This window comes from Stegostoma tigrinum, chromosome 5 (assembly GCF_030684315.1).
Source record: "Stegostoma tigrinum isolate sSteTig4 chromosome 5, sSteTig4.hap1, whole genome shotgun sequence".
NCBI lineage: Eukaryota > Metazoa > Chordata > Chondrichthyes > Orectolobiformes > Stegostomatidae > Stegostoma > Stegostoma tigrinum.
Window position 1 is genome coordinate 51,493,870 of NC_081358.1, and position 22,737 is coordinate 51,516,606.

At 42.6% G+C, this 22,737-nt stretch overlaps 1 protein-coding gene across 2 annotated transcripts in view; it reads right to left on the reverse strand.

The window, feature by feature from the left end:
- atp6v1c1a (ATPase H+ transporting V1 subunit C1a) overlaps window positions 1-22,737 on the reverse strand; it is a 113,570-nt gene that overhangs the window by 64,788 nt on the left and 26,045 nt on the right. Inside the window, exon 2 of one of the 2 annotated variants that reach the window (XM_048529671.2) lies at window positions 7,391-7,652. The gene's annotated coding sequence lies outside the window, so the exon portion shown is untranslated. Of the gene's footprint in view, window positions 1-3,780; window positions 3,997-7,390; window positions 7,653-22,737 lie in introns of those variants that run through there. The other variant, XM_048529670.2, reaches the window with a different exon arrangement.

Sequence of the window (22,737 nt, forward strand, 5' to 3'; positions counted from 1 at the left end):
GGTTCCATCAGCAAATTTTGGTGAACTTCTGTAGTGCACCTCGTAGAGGGAGTGAATGCTTGTGGATGTAGTGCCAATCAAGCGGACTGCTTTGTCCTGGTTGGTGTCAAGCTTCTTGAGTGCTGCATGGCTGCACTCATCCAGGCAAGTGGGGAGTATGCCATCACACTCCCGACTTGTCCCTAGTAGATGGTGGGCAAGCTTTGAGGAGTCAGGAGGTGAGTTACTCGCCATAGTATTCTGGCCTAGTCTTGTAGCCACTATGTTAACGTGGTGAGTCCAGTTGAGTTTCTGGTCAATGGTAACCCCGAGGATGTTAATAGTGAAGGATTCAGTGAGAGTAACACCATTGGCTATCAAGGGATGGTGGTTAGAACATAGAACATTACAGCACAGTACAGGCCCTTCGGCCCTCAATGTTGTGCCGACCTGTCATACCGATCTCAAGCCCATCTAGCCTACACTATTCCATGTACGTCCATATGCTTATCCAATGATTACTTATATGTACCTAAAGTTGGCAAATCTACTACCATTGCAGGCAAAGCCTTCCTACTCTCCGAGTAAAGAACCTACCTCTGACATCTGTCCTATATCTTTCACATCTCAATTTAAAGCTATGCCCCCTCATGCTCGCCGTCACCATCCTAGGAAAAAGGCTCTCCCTATCCACCCTATCTAACCCTCTGATTATTTTATATGTTTCAATTAAATCACCTCTCAACCTTCTTCTCTCTAACAAAAACAGCCTCAAGTCCCTCAGCCTTTCCTCATAAGACCTTCCCTCCATACCAGGCAACATCCCAGTAAATCTCCTCTGCACCCTTTCCAAAGCTTCCACATCCTTCTTATAATGCAGTGACCAGAACTGTACGCAATACTCCAGGTGCGGCCACACCAGAGTTTTGTACAGCTGCAGCATAACCTCTTGGTTCCGGAACTCGATCCCTCTATTAATAAAAGCTAAAACACTGTATGCCTTCTTAACAGCCCTGTCAACCTGGGTGGCAACTTTCAAGGATCTGTGTACATGGACACTGAGATCTCTCTGCTCATCTACATTACTAAAAATCTTACCATTAGCCCAGTACTTTGCCTTCCGGTTACTCCTACCAAAGTGCATCACCTCACACTTCTCCGCATTAAACTCCATTTGCCACCTCTCAGCCCAACTCTGCAGCTTATCCATGTCTCTGCAACCTACAGCATCCTTCGTCACTATCCACAACTCCACCGACCTTACTGTCGTCTGCCAATTTACTAACCCATCCTTCTACGCCCTCATCCAGGTCATTTATAAAAAAATGACAAACAGCGGTGGACCCAACACTGACCCTTGTGGTACACCACTAGTAACTGGTCTCCAGGATGAACATTTCCCATCAACCACCACCCTCTGTCTTATTTCAAGCAAGCCAATTTCCGATCCAAACTGCTATATCTCCCACAATTCCATTCCTCCGCATTTTGTACAATAGCCTACTGCGGGGAACCTTATCGAACGCCTAGCTGAAATCCATATACACCACATCAACCGGTTTACTCTCATCTACCTGTTTGGTCACCTTCTCAAAGAACTCAATAAGGTTTGTGAGGCACGACCTTCCCTTCACAAAACCATGCTGACTATCCCTAATCAATTTATTCTTTTCTAGATAATTATAAATCCTATCCCTTATAACCTTTTCCAACACTTTACCAACAACTGAGGTAAGGCTCACTGGTCTATAATTACCAGGGTTGTCTCTACTCCCCTTCTTGAACAGAGGAACCACATTTGCTATCCTCCAGTCATCTGGCACTATTCCTGTAGACAATGACGAGTTAAAGATCAATGCCAAAGGCTTGGCAATCTTCTCCCTGGCTTCCCAGAGGATCCTAGGATACATCCCATCCAGCCCAGGGGACTTACCTATCTTCACACACTGTAGGATTTCTAATACCTCTTCCTTGTGAACCTCAATCCCACCTAGTCTAGTAGCCTGTATCTCAGTATTCTCCTCGACAACATTGTCGTTTTTTAGAGTGAATACTGTTGAAAAATATTCATTTAACACTTCCCCTATCTCCTCTGACTCCACACACAACTTACCACTACTATCCTTGATTGGCCCTAATCTTACTTTCATCATTCTTTTATTCCTTAAATACCTATCCGCCAACAACTTCTCATGTCTCCTCCTGGCTCTTCTGAGCTCTCTCTTTGGGTCTTTCCTGGCTACCTCGTAGCCCTCAAGCGCCCTAACTGAGCCTTCACATCTCATCCTAACATAAGCCTTCTTCTTCGTCTTGACCAGAGATTCCATCTCCTTCGTAAACCACGGCTCCCACGCTCTACAGCTTCCTCCCTGCCTGACAGGTACATATTTATCTAGGGCACAGAGGAGCTTTTCCTTGAATAAGCTCCACATTTCTAATGTGCCCATCTCCTGCAGTTTCCTTCCCCATCCTATGCTCCCTAAATCTTGCCTAATCTCATCGTAATTGCCTTTCCCCTAGCTATAACTCTTGCCCAGTGGTATACACCTATCCCTTTCCATCACTAAAGTAAACATAACAGAATTGTGATCACTATCACCAAAGTGCTCACCTACTTCCAAATCTAACACCTGGCCAGGCTCATTACCCAGTACCAAATCTAATGTGGCTTTGCCCCTTGTTGATCCCCCTTTTACCATCTCTTATTGGTGATGGTCATAGCCTAACATTTGTGTGGCACGAATAACATGAAAACCTTATGGAAGTAAGATCCAAGTTAGATTTCTGGTAAAATTTGATTTATATATCACTTGGTCATATTTTATAATAAAGAACCAGAACTTCTAGAAAGTCAAGGAATCAAAGTCACTGGACTAGTAATGCTGAATCCTAGGCGTGTACTCTGGGGAACAAAAACAGAAGTTGCTGCAGAATCTCAGATCTAGCGGCATCAGTGGAGAGAAAGCAGAATTAACATTTTGCATCTAGTGACCCTTGACGTGTTTGGATCATACCCTGGTCACTGAAGGAATTTGCATTCAATTATTGAAAATCAGAATTAAAAACAAGCTATTCAAATGGCAACCATATAACCATCGTTGTAAAAATTATTTGATTCATTAATGCACTTCAGAGTATTTCCTTTAGAGAAGGAAATCTAACATCCTTAGGTCTGGCCTACATGTGACTCTGGGCAATAAATGCTGGCCCAGCCGGTTTGCCCATAATCCCACGAAATACAGGAAAAATATGAACACTAGGATCTTTGATTGCAAATAACTCCCAACAAATGTGTTAACACCGTACTCCAAACTGGGTTGAATGCACATGCGTACTGCGGGTTCTTCGACAAGGATTAACAACAGAGAAAACATGGACTAACCAGATGGATGAATTTTATTTTGTTCAAAAACATTCCATACTCAATGGCATACAGACGACTATATCTCCAACTAAAGCGAGTGGACTATTTCAATGATTGCTCAACTGATGTTTACACTTCCCTAAACCTTGTAGCCCTCGGCAGAAATAGGAAAGGGCACTGCTCGCACAGTGACAGCCCGAAGCTGGGGCCTTCAATAGCAATGACAGCCTCAGCCTGTCAACTGATCCCTCACTGGGGTAAAAAGAAAGGACGAGCCAGTCTCCAACGGGGCCCGAGCCTTCTTCCCGCATAATTAATCCCTCTCTCCATTTAACGAACAACCGTCCCACGGCCCCCACCGCCGAAACCCAACCATGACAACAAGGCAGCCACCAACTTTCAAATATCCCACATCTGCAGAAACTAGAGAGACGTACCGCCTGTTAGACTTGCGGTGACGACTGCGCTACTCCGCTCCTGATTGTCAATATTTTGGCTACCGTTCCCCTCGCCGCCTTCTTCCTTCCTCACATTGCTCGAGCAAGCCTTGATCGGTCAGCTGAACACCACACACTTGCGCAATCGCCAGCCTCTGTGGGTCAGCTGAGCTTCATGCGCCTGCGCGGCTCCCAGTCTCCATCGGTCAACTCAGCCTCACGCGCCTGCGCAATCCCAGTGCGGGTCCGTCAGTCTGCTGGGCCGTTCTGCACTTGTGCAGCCCTGGCTTCGGTTCCGTTTGTTAATTGAGCATGCGTGACTCGTTGTTTCTGCTGCCTTGGCATATTTTAGGATGCGAGTTGTAATTTTGTTAGAGGTGGATGCTGTACTGTTACTAATGTGAACTAGTATGTTAGGTACATATTCCCATTATCTAAATTACTCTTCCTGACGTTTCAAACATAACGTGTGTGCTTGGGCATTTTCTTTGCATGGACAGCAACAGGTAGCAAACATTCTCAGTTGATGTGGGTAACTTGATTGTGAGTGCAATATTTCTATGATTGCGCATAAATTTGTATTTGTGTATTGTGGTTTTCTGCAGCCGGGCATGAAAGCAAAGGCCATTAAAGCAACCACCTGGAACAGAAATCATGCAGGAATGGAATTCAATCAAAATTGAAACAAAAGACATAAATTTCTGTGATAATAAAATGTGAGGCTGGATGAACACAGCTGGCCCAGCAGCATCTCATGTGCTCCTGAGATGCTGCTGGGCCTGCTGTGTTCATCCAACCTCACATTTTATTGTCTTGGATTCTCCAGCATCTGCAGTTCCCATTATCACATAAATTTCTGTTTTTGTTTCTGATTTATAGCATATGCAGATCTTTTGGTTTCATTCAGAATTGAAATGTGCTAAACATAAGTACTGGGACCAGGACTAAGCAAAAATCATAAACGTGAGCGCAAGATAACTAAAGCACAAAAAACAGGAATAGTGCACATAGTACCACTATTGATTTTTCAGGAGAAGGCTCTTAATAGCACCGTTCTGATGCAAATTTTGGGGTGTTTTACAGAAGACTTATAAAACAACTTGAGTTGCAAAATTAAGGAGCATCTTGAGGGAGGAAATTAGAGGCAATTCCAGATTTTTGTCCAAATAATTGTAAGTAAACCAACAATGTCAATAAGACTTTAAACGAGAAAGTGGGGGAGAAGGAAATGGTGAAACTTGCCCCAGTGGGAAACAAAGCAGCAGGGTGACATCTGTAGTGGTGGATTCAACTGTAGTGGTGGATAGCATAAAAGCGGAAGAGAAAGCATATAATATGGCGAAGGGCGGTGAGAAACCAGAGGACTGGGGAACTTACAAAGACCAACAAGGGCAACAAAAAAAGAAATAAGGAGGGAGAAGATTAAGTATGAGGGTAAGCTAATCAGTGATATAAACGAAGATTGTATGAGTTTCTTTAGGTATATAAAGGGCAAAAGTGGACATTGGACCACTGGAAAATGACAGTGGAGAAATAGTGGGGTGCAAGGAAATAGCTGAGGAACTGAATAATTACTTCGCATCAGTCTTCACAGTGGAAGACACAAGTAATATCCCAAAAATTCAAGAGAGTCAGGGGACAGAATTGAGTCTGGTAGTGATCACCAAGGAAAAGGTGCTAGAAAAACTAATTGGCCTGAAAGTGAACAAATAACTTGGAACAGATGGACTACACCCCACAGTTCTAAAGGAGATAGCTGAAGAGATAGTGGAAGCATTAGTGTTGATCTTTCAGGAATCACCAAAGTCAGGGAGGGTCCCAGAGGACTGGAAAATCACTAACGTGACACCCCTGCTTAAAAAGGGAGTAAGGCAAAGGATGGAAAATTGCAGGCCAATTAGCCTAACCTTGGTCGTGGGTAAGATTTTGGAGTCCATTGTAAAGGATGAGATTTCTGAATACTTGGAACTGTATAGTAAAATAGGGCAAAGTCACCATGGTTGCATCAAGGCAAGATCACACCTGACAAATCTGATAGAATTCTTTGAGGAAATAACAAGCAGGGTAGACCAAGCAGAGCCAATGGATGTAATCTACCTGTACTTCAAGAAGGTCTTTGATAAGGTGCCACACAGGAGGCTACTGAGTAAGATAAGGGCCAACGGTGTTAGAGGCAATGTGCTAGCATGGATAGAAGCTTGGCTGTCTGTCAGAAAGCAGAGAGTGGTCAGTGCTGGGACTGCAACTTTTCACTTTATATATTAATGATCTAGACGAAGGAACTGTGGGCATTCTGGCTAAGTTTGCAACTGATGCAAAGACAGGTAGTATTGAGGAGGTGGTGAGACTACAGAAGGATTTGGACAGGTTAGGAGATCAGGCAAAGAAGTGGCAGATGGAGTACAACATGGGGAAGTGTGAGGTCATGCACTTTGGGAAGACGAATAAAAGCATAGACTATTTTCTAAATGGGGAGAAAATTCAGAAGTCTGAAGTGCAAAGAGACTTGGGAGTTCTAGTCCAGGATTCTCTCAAGATAAGCTTGCAAGTTGAGTCAGTAATCAGGAAGGCTAATGCAATGTTGGCATTTATTTTGAGGGGACTTGAATATAAAAGCAGGGAAGTACGACTGAGGCTTTATGTGGCTCTGGTGTGGCCATATTTGGAGTATTGTGTGTAGTTTTGGGCCCCATATCTCAGGAAGGATGTACTGGCCCTGGAGCAGATTCAGAAGAGGTTCACGAGAATGGTCCCAGGAATGGAAAGCTTAACAAATGAGGAACATTTGAAGACTCTGGGACTATACTCATTGGAGTTTAGAATGATGAGGGGGGATCTAATTGAAACTTTCAGAATACTGAATGGCCTGGACAAAGTGGATTTTGGGAAGATGCTTCCATTGATAGGAGAGACTAGGACCCGAGGACACAGCCTTAGAGTAGAGGGAAGACTTTTTAGAACAGAGACAAGGAGAAACTTCTTCAGCCAGAGAATGGTAAATCTATGGAATTCTCTGCCACAGAAGGCTGTGGAGGCCAGGTCATTGAGTATATTCAAGACTGAGCTAGATAGGTTCTTGATGATCAAGGGGATCAAGGGTTACAGGGAAAAAGCAGGAGAATGTGGTTGAGGAACTTATCAGCCATGACTGAACATTGGAGCAGACTCGATGGGCCGAATGGCCTAATTTCTGCTCCTATGTTTTATGGAATTACGCTGGAGTATGTATAGTTAAGGCGCTAGAGAAGCCAAAGTTACATCAAAGTAGCATCTCAAAGGGTATAGAATAGAATATCCTTTATTATTACAAGCACTCTAATGAGTGCAATGAAAAATCTGCAATGTCGCCTCTTTGGTGCCAACTTAGGCACAGTGCACATAGGTACAGATACTTAAGTGTTTGTTACAGAATTGAAAGAGTAAAAGAAAAGTCTAGCATAAGAATACAAAGTTTTAAAAAGTCCTCAAATTACTCAAAAATCCAGAATAAGAATAAAAAGTAACTTTAAAAGAGCTCAAATGATAGTCCTTTTCATTGAGTATGTGTGCACCAGTCTTCAGAACACAAGGCCTCACTGCCTCCACGCACTGGCCTCCAGCCCAGACTCACCTCCAGGTCTCATCTCCCAGGCCAGCTTGGGCTTGATCTGCTCCCACTCCGGCTGGGACTTGCCTCCCAGGTTGGCCTGGACTCGGACCGCTCCCGCTCCGGGTTCTAGCCACGACTCACTTCCAGGATTCACCTTCTGTGCTGGCATGAACTCGGACTCATCTCCCGTGCAGGCTGGACTCTGACTTGACTCCATTCCCCATTCCGTCTGGGTAGGGTTGTTTAAGCAGTTAAAAGTAGTTGGTGGGGCGGGGGGGAGAAACTGCAGAAAAGAGGGAAAAAAAATCAGAAAAGGAACTGGCAAAGCTGAGGAGCATCCTACTCTGCCACCGTCTTTACATCAGTAGTGGGGCTCATGGAGATTAGACAAATAAGGAGTAAAGCCATGGAGAAATTTAAAATTAAGATCTTAATTGACTGAAAAATCACCATAGATCCATGAGAAAAACAGTGATGGACAAATGGGGCATGATGAAGTTATGACATGAGCAGCAGAGTTTTACACGAACTCAAATTAGAGACAGTAAAATGTGAAGATAAGCAAGATTTCCATGCACTGAAACAGCCTAGACTGAAGGTAACAAAGGATTGAATGAAGGTTTCAGCAGAAGATAAACGGGTCGGGAAAAGTCAGGCAAAACAGGTGAAGGCAGAAGCTCATTGCAGGATCAAATATAACACTCAAATGAAAGTAAAATATTGTGGATGCTGGACATCTGAAATAAGTACAGAAAGTGCTGGAGAATCTCAACAGATCTGGCAGTATCAGTGGAGAGACAGTTAACATTTAAAGTCTCGTGACTTATTCAGAATTCAAATAAGATAGGGTTGAAAACAATCTGATTTAATCTCTCACTGTTGATCGGGTCCCAGAAGATAATACGACTGGACGAGTCAGTTCTCGGAGTGAAATCTGGCTTGATAGATCAAAGTTTTATTTTTGTAGTTTGGTTACTGTGGTAGTCAGCCACTCATTTTAAGCAAGATTGCCAACTTTTGTAACACACATTACACAAAATATAAATACAAACCTGTACATATAAGTGACAATTTAGAAAGATCTTACATAACAAGCAAAAAAAATCTTTTTTTTTCCCAGTAATGTCCTTTACAGTCATTTAATCCCAGTGAAGTATCACCTCTGTCTTAACTCTTTAACTTGGTATTAAACTGATAAGGTAGCAAAAAATTCCTTTTGGTCTCTCTGCACCAAAGACATAAAAATACAGACTATCTCCCTCACTCTTACCTCTGAATCTTAAGACAAAATTAGGGTCTTTCTTTAAAAAACCGAAAGAACTGGGGATGCTGTAAATCAGGAACAAAAACAGAAGTTGCTGGAAAAACTCAGCAGGTCTGGTAGCATCTATGAAGAAAAATATCAGAGTTAACGTTTCGGGTCCAGTGACCCTCCCTCGGAACTGATGGTGTTTGGGAAAACGTCACATATGTTCAGATGAATTCAGGCCAGTTTTGACAAGCAAGTCTCCAACATGTCCACCTTCTTCAACCAAGGATTCCCCAGCACCGTTGTCGACAGGGCCTTCAACCGGGTCCAACCCATATCCTGCACTTCTGTCCTCACCCCTCCTCTTCCCTGCTGCAATAGTGATTGGGTTCCCCTTGTCCTTACTAACCAGCCAACCAGCATCCACATCCAGATCATCTGATGACATTTCTGCCACCTCCAGCGAGATGCCACCACCAGACACATATTACCCTCCCCTCCCTTATCTGCATTCTGCAGGGACCGTTACCTCTAGGACACCCTTGGTCCACACTTCCTTCAAATCCAAACATCCGCCTCCCCTGCACACAGTCCCACGGCACTTTCCCCTGTAAACAGCAAAGGTACAACACCTGCCCATTTATCTCCTCCCTCCCCACTATCCAAGGGCCCAAACATACCTTCCAGGTGAAGTAACACTTCACCTGCACTTCCCAGAATCTAGTCTACTGCATTCGCTGCGCACAATGTGATCTCCTCTACATTGTGGAAACAAAGCATAGATTGGGTGATCACTTCACATACATCTTGCAAAAGCTACCTGTTGCCTGCCACTTTAACAGACATCCTGCTCCCTGGCCAACATTTCTGACTCTGGCTTGCTGCAGTGTTCCAGTGAAGTTCAATTCAAGCTGGAAGAACAACACCTCACTTTCCACTTGGGGACCCTGCAGTTCTCCAAACTCAATATCGAGTTGAATAATTTTAGGGCCTAAACTTTCCCATGTCCTAGCCCCCTACTTCACACATCAGGCCTTGTTATCACATAGCCCTGCCTTTACAAAATACCCATTGTTAGTCACTAACAGTCCCCATTGACAATTATTAATCCTCCCAGCCAGGCTGTTATCAAATCCTTTGTCTATCCAACTGCTCTTCTCTCTTCAGACTCTATCCTTGTTTACTCCTACCCCATTCCCCCTCCCTATTTTCTGCACATAAGCCAACATTCTCCCAACTACCATCAATTCTGAGGAAGGGTCACTGGACCTGAAACATTAACTCTGATTTTTTTTCTTCACAGATGCTGCCAGACCTGCTGAGCTTTTCCAGTAACTTATGTTTTTGTTCGAGTCTTTCTTGGTCTGTTACATTAAACTGCTAAACTAACTAAATATTTCTTTCTATTCCAAAGGTTTCACAAACTAGCTGCCCATCAGCTGATATTAAACCATTCTTCTGAGCTGAAACGTGATTCTAGCCTTTGACCACCTCTCTCTCTAGTCTCAAGTTACTTAAATAAATGCTTCCTTCTTAAAATGATGTTTGAACTTCAAAAATGACATTAATGACCTCTTAAAGAAAATCACTTCCACATAACTGACAACTAACAAAGATAACAAGGTGTAGAGCTGGAGGAACACAGCAGGCTACGCAGCATCGTAGGAGCAGGAAAGCTGATGTTTTGGGCCTAGGCCCTTCTTCAGAAATGGGTTCCATAGGCAGGTACTAAGAAAGTTGATGTGGCTGTAGTACCTTGTTTGCTTCATGATGTGGTCGAGCAGTTTCAAAGCCGAAGAGATTACGAGAGAGTTGCAGTGGGAGAGAGATCCACTGAGGTTTTTCCGGTGGGGGGGAGAGGACAATTTCTTCAGGAAAGGCATCCTTAGAAGAGGCTTCGCAGTGGGGTTAAAATTGTTTCAGAGATAGTAGGAACTGCAGACGCTGGAGAATCTGAGATAACAAGGTGCAGAGCTGGATGAACACAGCAGGCCAAGCAGGATCATAGGAGCAGGCCGGCTGACATTTCGAGCCTAGACCTTTCTGAAGAAGGGTCTAGGCCCGAAACATCAGCTTTCCTGCTCTTATGATGCTGATTGGCCTGCTGTGTTCATCCAGCTCTACAGTCACTAACAAAGATATGCAGGTTAGATGGATTGACCATGCTAAATTGCCCATTGTGTCCAGGGATTTGTAGATGAGGTATATTAGCCATAGGAAATTCAGAGTTATGGGGATAGGGTGGGGTGTTAAGCCTAGGTGGGATGGTCTTCAAAGAGTTGGTATGGACTTGTTGGGCCAAATGGCTTGTTTCTACCCTGCAGGGATTCTATTCTAGCATCTATTTTTCTCTTCTTTACATTCCAAATTCACAACTGCTGATAATATTTTGCAAATCTTTATCACAATGTTGCCAGGGAGATGGCTAATATTGATAGTTAAGCACAGCATAGAGCATAGAACTGTACAGCACAGAAATGGGCACTTCAGCTCACAATGCTGTGCCAAAAATGACACCAAGTTAAACTAATCTCTTCTCTCTGCCTTTTTTCCATTTCCCTCCATTTTTTGCATATTCATATGCTTTCCCAAAAGACTCTTAAACGCCCTTATCGTATCTGCCTCCACCACCACCCCGGCTTCACATTCCAGACCCCTACCACTCTCTGTGCAGAAAACTTGCCCTTCACATCTCATGTGAACTTTCCCCCTTCACCTTAAATGGATGCACCCTGGTTTTAAACACTTAAACTCTGGGGAAAAGGTTCTTACCATCAACCCTATCTATGCCTCTCATAACTTTACAGATTTATATCAAGTCTTTCCTCTGCCTCCTCCACTTCAGAGAAAACAGCCTGAATTTTTTATAGCCTCTCCTTATGGTTCCTACCCCCTAATCCAGGCAGCATCATAGTATGTCTCTTGTGTACCCTCTCCAAAGCCTCCACATCCTTCCTGTAATGTGACAACCTGAATTGAACGCAACACTCTAAGTGTGGCCAAGCCAAACTCTTGTAAAGCTGCAACATGACATCCTGAGTCTTGTACTCAATTCTTCAACTAATAAAGGCAAGCATGCCATATACCTTCTTTACCACCCCATCTACTTTTGTGGCCACTTTCAGGGAGCTATGGACGTGAACCCCAAGATCCCTCTGTACGTCAATGCTGTTCAGGCTCCTGCCATTAACTGTAGAGTTTCTGATGAAGGGTCGAGGCCCGAAACGTCAGCTTTTGTGCTCCTAAAATGCTGTTTGGCCAGCTGTGTTCATCCAGCTCCACACTTTGTTATCATGGTAAAAAAATTAATTGTCATGTGGACTTCCACAGATTATTTAAGGAAAGCCAGCATGGTGTTGTTAAAGGCAAATATTGAACTGACTTGACTGCTTTTGTTGATGAAACTGAGAGGGTTAATTTGCATAACTGGTCAGATACAATGTACGTGGACTCCCTAACTGGATTTTGTGTGTCACAAAATAGGCTTGAGCACAAAGTTGAAGTATTTGGAATAAAAGGGACAAGAAATGGCATTGTTAAGAAGTTGGCTGAATGACAGGAAACATAGAGTAATAGTAAATAGTTATTTCCCAGATTCAAGAAACATGTACAAAGAGTTCACCCAGAATTGGTAATAGGACACCTGTTTTTTCTTAATACATATTGTAGTCCTGGATTTGGATTTACAGAGCACAATTTCAACATTTCCAGATGACAGACTTGGAAGCAATATTTCTTCTTGTTGCTGTACAGACCTCCAGGGTCCATGTACAGCAGATGATGAGCTGACAAATGTTCAAGAGCTACATTTAAATCTTTTTTTTTAAGAAGAATGATCATAATAGGGACAGAGGTAATGCTAAGTAGTCTAGGTCAAGTTGACATAAGGAAGGAGGAAGTGTGTATCCTAAAAGACATTAAGGTGGACAAGTCCCCAGGTCCGGATGGGATCTATCCGAGGTTACACAGGGAAGCGAGAGACGAAATAGCCGGGGCCCTAACAGATAACTTTGCAGTGTCCTTAGACATGGGTGAGGTCCCAGAGGACTGGAGACTTGCTAATGTTGTCCCCTTGTTTAAAGAGGGCAGCAAGGATAATCCAGGTAATTATCGACCGGTGAGCCTGACGTCAGTGATAGGGAAGCTACTGGAAAAGATACTGAAGGATAGGATCTATTCCCATTTGGAAGAAAATGGGCTTATCACTGATAGGCAACATGGTTTTGTACAGGGAAGGTCATGTCTTACCAACTTAATAGAATTCTTTGAGGACGTGACAAAGTTGATTGATGAGGGAAAGGCTGTAGATGTCATATACATGGACTTCAATAAGGCATTTGATAAGGTTCCCCATGGCAGGCTGATGGAGAAAGTGAAGTCACATGGGGTCCAGGGTGTGCTAGCTAGATGGATAAAAAACTGGCTGGGCAATAGGAGACAGAGGGTAGTAGTAGAAGGGGGTTTCTCAAATTGGAGACCTGTAACCAGTGGTGTTCCAGAGGGATCTGTGCTGGGACCACTGTTGTTTGTGATATATGTAAATGATCTGGAGGAAGGTGTAGGTGGTCTGATCAGCAAGTTTGCTGATGACACTAAGATTGGTGGAGTAGCTGATAGTGAAGGGGACTGTCAGAAATTACAGCAGAATATAGATAGACTGGAGAGTTTGGCAGATAAATGGCAGATGGAGTTCAATCCAGGCAAATGCGAGGTGATGCATTTTGGAAGATCAAATTCAAGGGTGAACTATACAGTAAATGGAAAAGTCCTAGGGAAAATTGATGAACAGAGAGATCTGGCTGTTCAGGTCCATGGTTCCCTGAAGGTGACAACGCAGGTCAATAGGGTGGTCAAGAAGGCATATGGCATGCTTTCCTTCATTGGGCAGGGTATTGAGTACAAGAGTTGGCAGGTCATGTTGCAGTTGTATAGGGCTTTGGTTCGGCCACATTTGGAGTACTGTGTGCAGCTCTGGTCGCCACATTACCAAAAGGATGTGGATGCTTTGGAGAGGGTGCAGAGGAGGTTCACCAGGATGTTGCCTGGTATGGAGGGTGCTAGCTATGAAGAGAGGTTGAATAGACTAGGATTATTTTCATTAGAAAGACGGAGATTGAGAGGGGACCTGATTGAGGTCTACAAGATCATGAGGGGTATAGACAGGGTGGATAGCAAAAAGCTTTTTCCCAGAGTGGGGGACTCAATTACTAGAGGTCATGAGTTCAAAGTGAGAGGAGGAAAGTTTAAGGGAGATATGCGTGGAAAGTTCTGTACACAGAGGGTGGTGGGTGCCTGGAACACGTTGCCAGCGGAGGTGGTAGACGCAGACACGTTAGCGTCTTTTAAGATATATTTGGACACGTACATGGATGGGCAGGGAGCAAATGGACACAGACCATTAGAAAATAGATGACAGGTTAGACAGAGGATCTTGATCGGCGCAGGCTCGGAGGGCCGAAGGGCCTGTTCCTGTGCTGTAGGTTTCTTTGTTTCTTTGTAAGTAAGCAGTAGTTCCCCAGTAGCATGATTAATGATGCGAAAATGTCTCACTGAGCAGGATAACATCCAAAGAGGATGAATGAAGATGTCCAATGTACTCAATAAGTTGAATTGCTTAAACACATATATCAGCAGACTGAGAGTAAAAGTTTTCTTGAAGAAAATGGAGCTAAGCTGCATGTAATGCTATTGCAAGTCAGGCCAGCATCCACAGATTCAGCATGGTCACAAATAAGGCATTGTCTGGTTTGAATACTGAAGTTATTAAAAGGGAGAAAGGATTTGTTTCTACAGAGAAGCCATTTTCCAGAATGGACATTTATGATGTTCAAGGTCCTCCAGATGGTATTATTGGGGCAACTACCTGAGTTCCTCAGTAAGGGTAATTCAGAAGATTAGGAGTAAAGATAATGGACAACTATTGGCTTTAGCAGGTACCTCATTCCCCACAAAGGATAGCGGAGAGATAAGAGGCCATCCGGTGAAGCAATAATTCATAGATCAGAATCAAGGTAAATAGTCCTCAAGCCAAAGACCTATCAATCTTTCAAGTCTGAAGAGAACCAGTTCTGTAGAACTGTGAACATTCCAGACCAACTGAATTTGTGGTGTCAGAGACGTGGGGCTAGATGGGTTTGTGGTAAATGTAAAATGAGTTATGTATGCTGCAATGTCCAGGTTTTTTTTGAGGCTGTTAGTGAATACACTCCCTTTTTAACCTCACTTGGTTAGCCACGATAAAGATTTTTAATTTATGTTAGCATGCAGTTATATCTCACATCAATTAAAATACAATTCTTCTTAAACTTAAGGAACCAATCACAAAGTTTCCAAAGTGAAAGAAAGGAATTTTATTACTGACTAGTGCTGAGAAAAATAAGAATAATAAAAATAATAATAAAATGGCATCAAACACACACACAAATAGTAGTCTAAAGACTGAGTAAAAATTGAGTATGTCGAACAATAAAAAGATAAAGCACATGCAGTTTAACATTTCCTAGTGGCTGAGTTGTTATAAGTGAACCTAAGGTCATGCCTGTTTCTTAATGTCTTCTATCCGCAGAAGTGGCAAATTTGTAGAATTTTTCAGTTTTTGGCAAAAGGGTGTTTCTCCAATTCGTTTAACATTGGTACTAGCTCTCAAGAAGGAAACAGGAGAGAAAAGATCTTCCAATCATTGCTATTGCCAATCTTTCTCTCTCTGCTGCTGCTCTGCCAAGCAGCTCTTAAAGTATATGATGTGAAGCTGGTTGAACACAGCAGGCCATGCAGCATCAGAGGAGCAGGAAAGCTTGACGTTTCAGGTCAGGACCCGGTCCTGCCTGGAAACGTCAAGCTTTCGTGATCCTCTGAAGCTACTTGGCCTGCTGTGTTCATCCAGCTTCACACTGTTATCTCAGATTCTCCAGCATCAGCAGTTCCTACTATCTCTGTAGCTATTAAAGTATAGTTCATTTTCGAATTCCCAATATGGCTAAAATGTCTTGCAAGTTGGATGGTTGTGGGCAACCATATCATGTTCAGCACATGTAACCTACAATAAAAGTGTAAGTTAAAACAGATATACAAGTTTCTTGATTGCTGACTCAGTTGACTTATTTCAATATCTTCAGTTCAGATGATTTTGTTTACTCCACATTGGTTACCACAACTTGCTTCAATCAATGGCTGGATGCTGACTGCAGCCAGTTTAATTCCATATCTCTTCATTTTCAAAACCAGTTTTGTTCATGAAGGTCTTGGGTATTAAAATCAAATGATGGAATCTGATATAGAGGGTTCATATTTTTCACAATTGAGACAACTCAGTTGTACAAATGTTAATGATGGTTCTGAAAAAGGTTAATGTTGAAAACTGCATTAGGCTTAACCGAATCTAAACATGTCATACAGTTTTGGGTGGAGAATTAAGGAGACTACCATGAAATTTCAGTGAGGTCAGACTTGTCAATCCTGTCTACATTTTTTTGGCAATTTTGACTAAATAGCAAATGTAACTTGTACTTATTGCTTTCATGGAATGAAATACATCTTGTTGTAAAGATGAGCGCCTTTTCTTGTTAAGGCTCATAACTGATTCATTCACTCCCACTGTTAAGCAAACAGATATACATCCAGTATAAAAAGTACAACAGTAGACCAGTGGGTACCACTGGGGTAGGATACATCATCATACCAGATAATTTTAGTTTGGTTTGATTTTGATAAACTTCCATTCTAGTTTTGTACATTGCTAGATTTTGTTTTTATTACGGTGCACCACCGGGACCGTTTGTTTTAAAGAGTAGAAAGGACAACTGTTTGAGGTGTGCTATTCTGACCGTTAGTTAGTTGTGGTTGGATCCAGAGTACATATACCAGCCTTCACATTACTGCACCAAAAAAAAACTCCTGAACACAACAGAACCTTCGCACTGACTGTCCAGAAATCACAACTGTGCTGAATTTCACTTAAATAGCCAGGCCTCAATAACACTGTCAGCCAACTGCCTGTGACAACAGTCACCCACTAGCTTTGACCTGACAAACTCTGGATCATTAGGCAGACTTAATAACATGACTTCTGTATTGCTATACCCTATTTTGTCTTTTAATACTCAGCTATGTCTAGATTTTAGTATCTCAAATTTATGCCCAATCTTTATTATTGTAAGATTTTCATTTGTTTTTGTATACTCCTTACAATACTAACAAAATAAAATTTATTGTGCAATTGGAGGGATTTCTGCTGAAGTAAATGTAACTTCTAAAATGGGTCATTCAAGACCATGGTATCTACTATCTCCGTTCAACTTAACCGAAAAGGTTTGTTTTCATTTCATTATCTATTTTCATTTTAAGAATTACTTCATTGGCTAACCATTAAATTCAATGGAAAAGAAGATTAACAAATTCATTATGCATGTTTTATAAATACCTATTTTAGAGTTTAATGCTGATGAATGATTCTGATTTCTATTGCCACACTGGAGGTTAAGTTAACTGAGGGTTTTACAAACATTGTTAATTTATCTCGCGCATAATCAGTTTAAATTTTGTTCTGCGATAATAAAATGTGAGGCTGGATGAACACAGCAGGCCAAGAAGCATCTCAGGAGCACAAAAGCTGACGTTTCGGGCCTAGACCCTTCATCAGAGAGGGGGATGGGGAGAGGGAACTGGAATAAATAGGGAGAGAGGGGGAGGCGGACCGAAGATGGAGAGAAAAGAAGATAGGTGGAGAGAGTATAGGTGGGGAGGTAGGGAGGGGATAGGTCAGTCCAGGGAAGACGGACAGGTCAAGGAGGTGGGATGAGGTTAGTAGGTAGCTGGAGGTGCGGCTTGGGGTGGGAGGAAGGGATGGGTGAGAGGAAGAACAGGTTAGGGAGGCAGAGACAGGCTGGGCTGGTTTGGGGATGCAGTGGGTGGGGGGGAAGAGCTGGGCTGGTTGAGTGGTGCAGTGGGGGGAGGGGACGAACTGGGCTGGTTTAGGGATGCAGTAGGGGAAGGGGTTCAGTAGTTAAGATCCATATGGTAAGGATATTATACAGTTTCATAAAAATAGTACTTAAGCACCAAGTGAAAGAACTTTGAGCAATTTCTGCCCAGACACAAAGGCCACTAGGTGGAGCCTGTCTGCTATGTTAGTTCAACATTTAATTTGGAGAAAAGGTGTAGAGCTGTTACAGAGATAACAAAGTATAAAGCTGGATGAACACAGCAGGCCAAGCAGCATCTCAGGAGCACAAAAGCTGACATTTTGGGCCTAGACCCTTCATCAGACCCTTCATCCAGCTTCACACTTTGTTATCTTGGATTGTCCAGCATCTGCAGTTCCCATTATCTCAGAGCTGTTACAGAGATAGCAGGAACTGCCGATCCTGGAGAATCTGAGGTAACAATGTGTAGAGCTGGATGAACACAGCAGGCCAAGCAGCATCAGAGGAGCAGGAAAGCTGACGTTTTGGGCCTAGACCCTTCACCAGAAATGGGGGAGGAAAAGGGGATTCTGAAATAAATAGGGAGAGAGGGGTAGGCAGATAAAGATGGATATAGGAGAAGATACGTGGACAGGAGACAGGCCGGTCAAAGAGACGGGGATGGAGCCAGTAAAGGTTGAGTGTAGGTGCAGAGTTGGGAGGAGATAGGTCAGTCCAGGGAGGACGGACAGGTCAGGGAGGCGGGATGAGGTTAGTAGGTAAGAGATGGGGGTGGGGCTTGAAGTGGGACTCCAACACCAAAGACATTTTTCCTTCCCCACCCTTATCTGCCTTCCGGAGGGATAACTCTCTCCGTGACTCCCTTGTCAGCTCCACACTCCCCTCCAGCCCCACCACCTCTGGCACTTTTCCCTGCAACCGCAGGAAGTGCTACACCTGGCCCTACACTTCCCCCCTCACCTACATCCAAGACCTTCCACATCAAGTAGATGTTCACCTGCACATCTGCTAATGTGGTAATTTTATCCACTATTCTAGATGTGCCCCCAAGAAGACTTTCCACATCAAGCAGATGTCACCTGCATATCTACTAATGTGGTAAACTGTATCTGCTGTTCCAGATGTGGCCTCCTCTACATCAGGGAAGGCTTGGGAACCACTTTGCGGAACACCTACGCTCAGTTTGCAACAAACAACTGCACCTCCCAGTCGCGAACCATTTCAACTCCCCCTCTCATTCCTTAGATGACATGTCCATCCTGGGCCTCCTGCAGTGCCACAACGATGCCAATCGAAGGGTGCAGGAACAGCACCTCGTATTTCGCTTGGGAACCCTGCAGCCCAATCGTATCAATGTGGACATGGCAAGCCTCAAAATTTCCCCTCCCCCTACCGCATCCCAAAGCCAGCCCAGTTTGTCCCCGCCTCCCTAAGCTGTCCTTCCTCCCATTTATCCCCTCCTCCCACCTCAAGCCCACCGCCATCTCCTACCTACTAGCCTCATCCCAACCTGTTGACCTGTCTGTCCTCCCTGGACTGATCTATCCACTCTCTACCTCCCCACCTACACTCACTTTTACTGGCTCCAGCCCTGCCTCTTTGACCTGTCTATCTCCTCTCCACCTATTTTCTCCTTTATCCATCTTCTATCCACCTCCCCCTCTCCCTATTTATTTCAGAATCCCCTTCCCCTCCCCCTCCCCCATTTCTGAAGAAGGGTCCAGGCCTGAAACATCAGCCTTCCTGCTCCTCTGATGCTGCTTGGCCTGCAGTGTTCATCCAGCTCTACACCTTGTTATCAGATTCTCCAGCATCTACAGTTCCTACTATCTCTGAAACAATTTAATTTAAAGCTAATTTTTATTCATTTGCTGGATGTGAACATTACTGGCTGGGCCAATTTACTGCTTGTCCTTTGCCAGCTTTCAGAAGGTAATGATCTCCTGCCTTCTTGAAATATTGTAATTCCTATGTACCACTGTGTTATTTGGTGTCGGGACCTCCAGGACTTTGATCCCACAATGATGAAGGAAATATAATGAATCTTACACTTTTTAGCAAATTGTCACTTTCGTCAAGTTTTTTGGAAAGTTTCTTCACCGTGAGATCTAGAAGTTCGCTTGTCATAACTTATCAAACTCATTTCATTAACTACCTACCCTGCTGCATCTTTCTCATTCCAGGAGAAGACTGCTCATAATAAGGCAGAAAGGGCTCAGACAGGTGGAGGGCAATGCTCCCATAGGCAGCAAAGGAGTGTGCATGTCTCTTAGTGGGGTCCGCAAACTGATCGACCAGACCAAACCCCCTCAGAATATATTAAGAAGATAGCCTACATGCCAACTTTTTCTTATTTTTTTTAAAGGCAAGCATGAAGCGTTGCGTTCTGGATGAAATTCAATTGGTCAAACTGCCAGGCTTAAAGCAAAGCATACTTTATTCTTACACTATAGTTAAAATACATGATAAAATAAGAATAAATGAAATTAGCTTAACTGTACCTCCATTTTAATACTTATCATGATAATATATATATTAACCACCACGGATTAGCTGTTCCAAGATGGTAACATCTCATAAATACACCCTGGGCAGAGGCAAATTCGGTAAAATAGACTGTCTCACATGCAATGTTTCTCCAGTCCAGGAGGAACGAACATTAAGAGAAAATTCTGAGAGAAAAAGAGAAGAAAGATCTCAAGTATTTTGCTGTAGCAGGGAAAGATGTAAAGCAGCCTCCAAACTCCAACAACTTCTGAATGCTGAACGACAATCCTGGTTCTGTGAGAGCTTGAACCCACCCACTCATGTTTCTTTTGTCTGCTTTTTAAACAAACCAAAGCTGGCTATATTGTTGGGCCCAGAGCATTTAACTCAGCTCCAAGTTACTAACACTTGTTTTCAAAAGGAACATTACAAAACAATTCATTCTCAAAGGCTCATCTCATAACACTTCACCCCTTAAGAAATGAGCCATCAATATACAAAGATGGCTTAATTTTTAAAACTTCTAGTCTCGTTATTAGAACATTACTATATATCATCCATATATAAAATTACATAAATCTAAGCACGCCAAAGTTTAATTATACAACTCGTCTCAGTCTATTTTTTTCCACCACAGAATGCTTGTCTTCATTCATCTAAGTTGTGAAAATGCATGAGCAAACACGTTCTCTCGTCATCATTTTGTACAAGTGCAGCACTAATATCCACATTACTCATATCAATAGCTTTGAGTAATTAGGTGTGACTAACACTGCAGCAGTTGAAATCAAAGTTTTTACGTTGTCAAATACCTTCTGACACTGCATTTCTACAACAGGTCAGTCAGTGGAGTAATCACACTGCTAAAATTTGGTATGAACTTCTGATGAAAACCACACAGTCCCAGAAATCATAGTACTTCCCTCTTCATTGATGGTGCAAGAAACTCCCCAATAACCTTTGTCTTCACATCCTGTGGAGCCATCTGTCCATGTCCATTGACATGGTCCAGGAACATGACTTGGGCTTTTGCGACCTCACTCGTAGCAAGGTTGCTCCCCAAGCTCACCTCCTGAAGTCAATCAAATAATTCTGGTAGATGTTCCAAATGTTCCATATGTGACTAAAAATCAGCAGATTGTTTATGTACACCATGGAATCGGGTAATCCCAAAATGACTTTATTAGTCTGTTAAATGCAGCTGACACATTCTTCATACTAAAAGACATGACCTTAAACTGGGAGTCCATTTGCTGTCATGAAAATTGAAATTTCCTTCGCTCTTTCAGACAAAGGTACCTGCGAGTATCCTCTGATTAAGCCCAATTTAGAAATATCAGCTGCTTGTTCCACCTTTGCAATACAGTCTTCCAAACATGGAATATGACATGAATCAGATTTTGCAACTGCATTGACTTTGCAATAGTCCACACACAATTGTTGGGAACCATCCGGCTTTGGCACCACTATTATAGATGAGCTCCATTCACTGCAATTCACTTTGATTATGTCATCCCTGAGCATGCTTTTGAACTCATGAAATCTGCCAACTTTAAAGGGTTAAGTCTATAAGGATGTTACTTAATTGGAACAGCATTTCTATATCTACATCATGCATAATTAAATTAGCTCCTCCCAGCTTATTCCCACATATCTCCCCATGTGATTTTAATAACCCTTTCAGGTCATTTCAGTTTTCCTCTGGAAGGTAGCTCAATTATTTCTCCAAGTTTTTGAGAACTTTTCCATTGTCCAATTTAATTTGAGGAATGTCCAATTTAAAATTATCTCAACTTGGCTCTTCGCTCTGTGTTGTAACTAATAGCACATTCTCCCTCTTCTTGCCTTCCCGATCAAAATACTTCTTGAACATATTCACATGACACATCTGAGATTTTTTTGCATCGAGTATTCTTATCAAATAATTCAGCTCACTCCATTTCTTTTCAATTTGATGAACCCTATCAAAACTTGCCCTTAAAGATTCACTGGTGGGAGTAACATTAACACTTTATCTCCACTAACAAAATTACGAATTTTGATTTTTTTGTCTGCTTCCTGTTCAATCAAATACTGTGCTACTTTGAAATGCTGTCTAGCCAACTCACCCGTTCTATTTACTCTTTTCTTAAAATTTGACACCATGTCCAAATATGTGGTCTCTGAAGTCATATTCAATTTCTCCTTAATTAATTTCAATGGTCCTCACACGTCATGTCCAAAAACTAATTCAAATCTACTGAATTTAGTTGATTCATTAGATGGATCCCTAATTGCAAAATATAGAAATGAAATTCCTTTATCCCAATCCTCTGGATAGTCTTGACACTAGGCTCTCAAAGTGGTCTTTAAAGTTTGATGCCACCGTTCTAATGCTCCCTTACAATTCTGGATGGTACGTGATGGATTTGAGTTGTTTTATTCCGAAGCTATCTATAATTTCCTTGAATAATTTTGATGTAAAATTTGATCACTGATCTGACTGCATTTCTGTGAGTAATCCATATCTAGTAAAAAAATTTGAGTACCTCTCTTCTACAATCCTTTTAACTATTATACTGTGTAACGGAATGGTCTCTGGAAATCTAGTAGACCTATCCATTAAGGTCAACAAATACTGATGCCAATTTTTTGTTTTAGGTACACAATCAATTAAGACCCTTGTAAAAGGTTCCTCAAATGTAGGAATGGGTATGAAGTGTGCCAGTTTT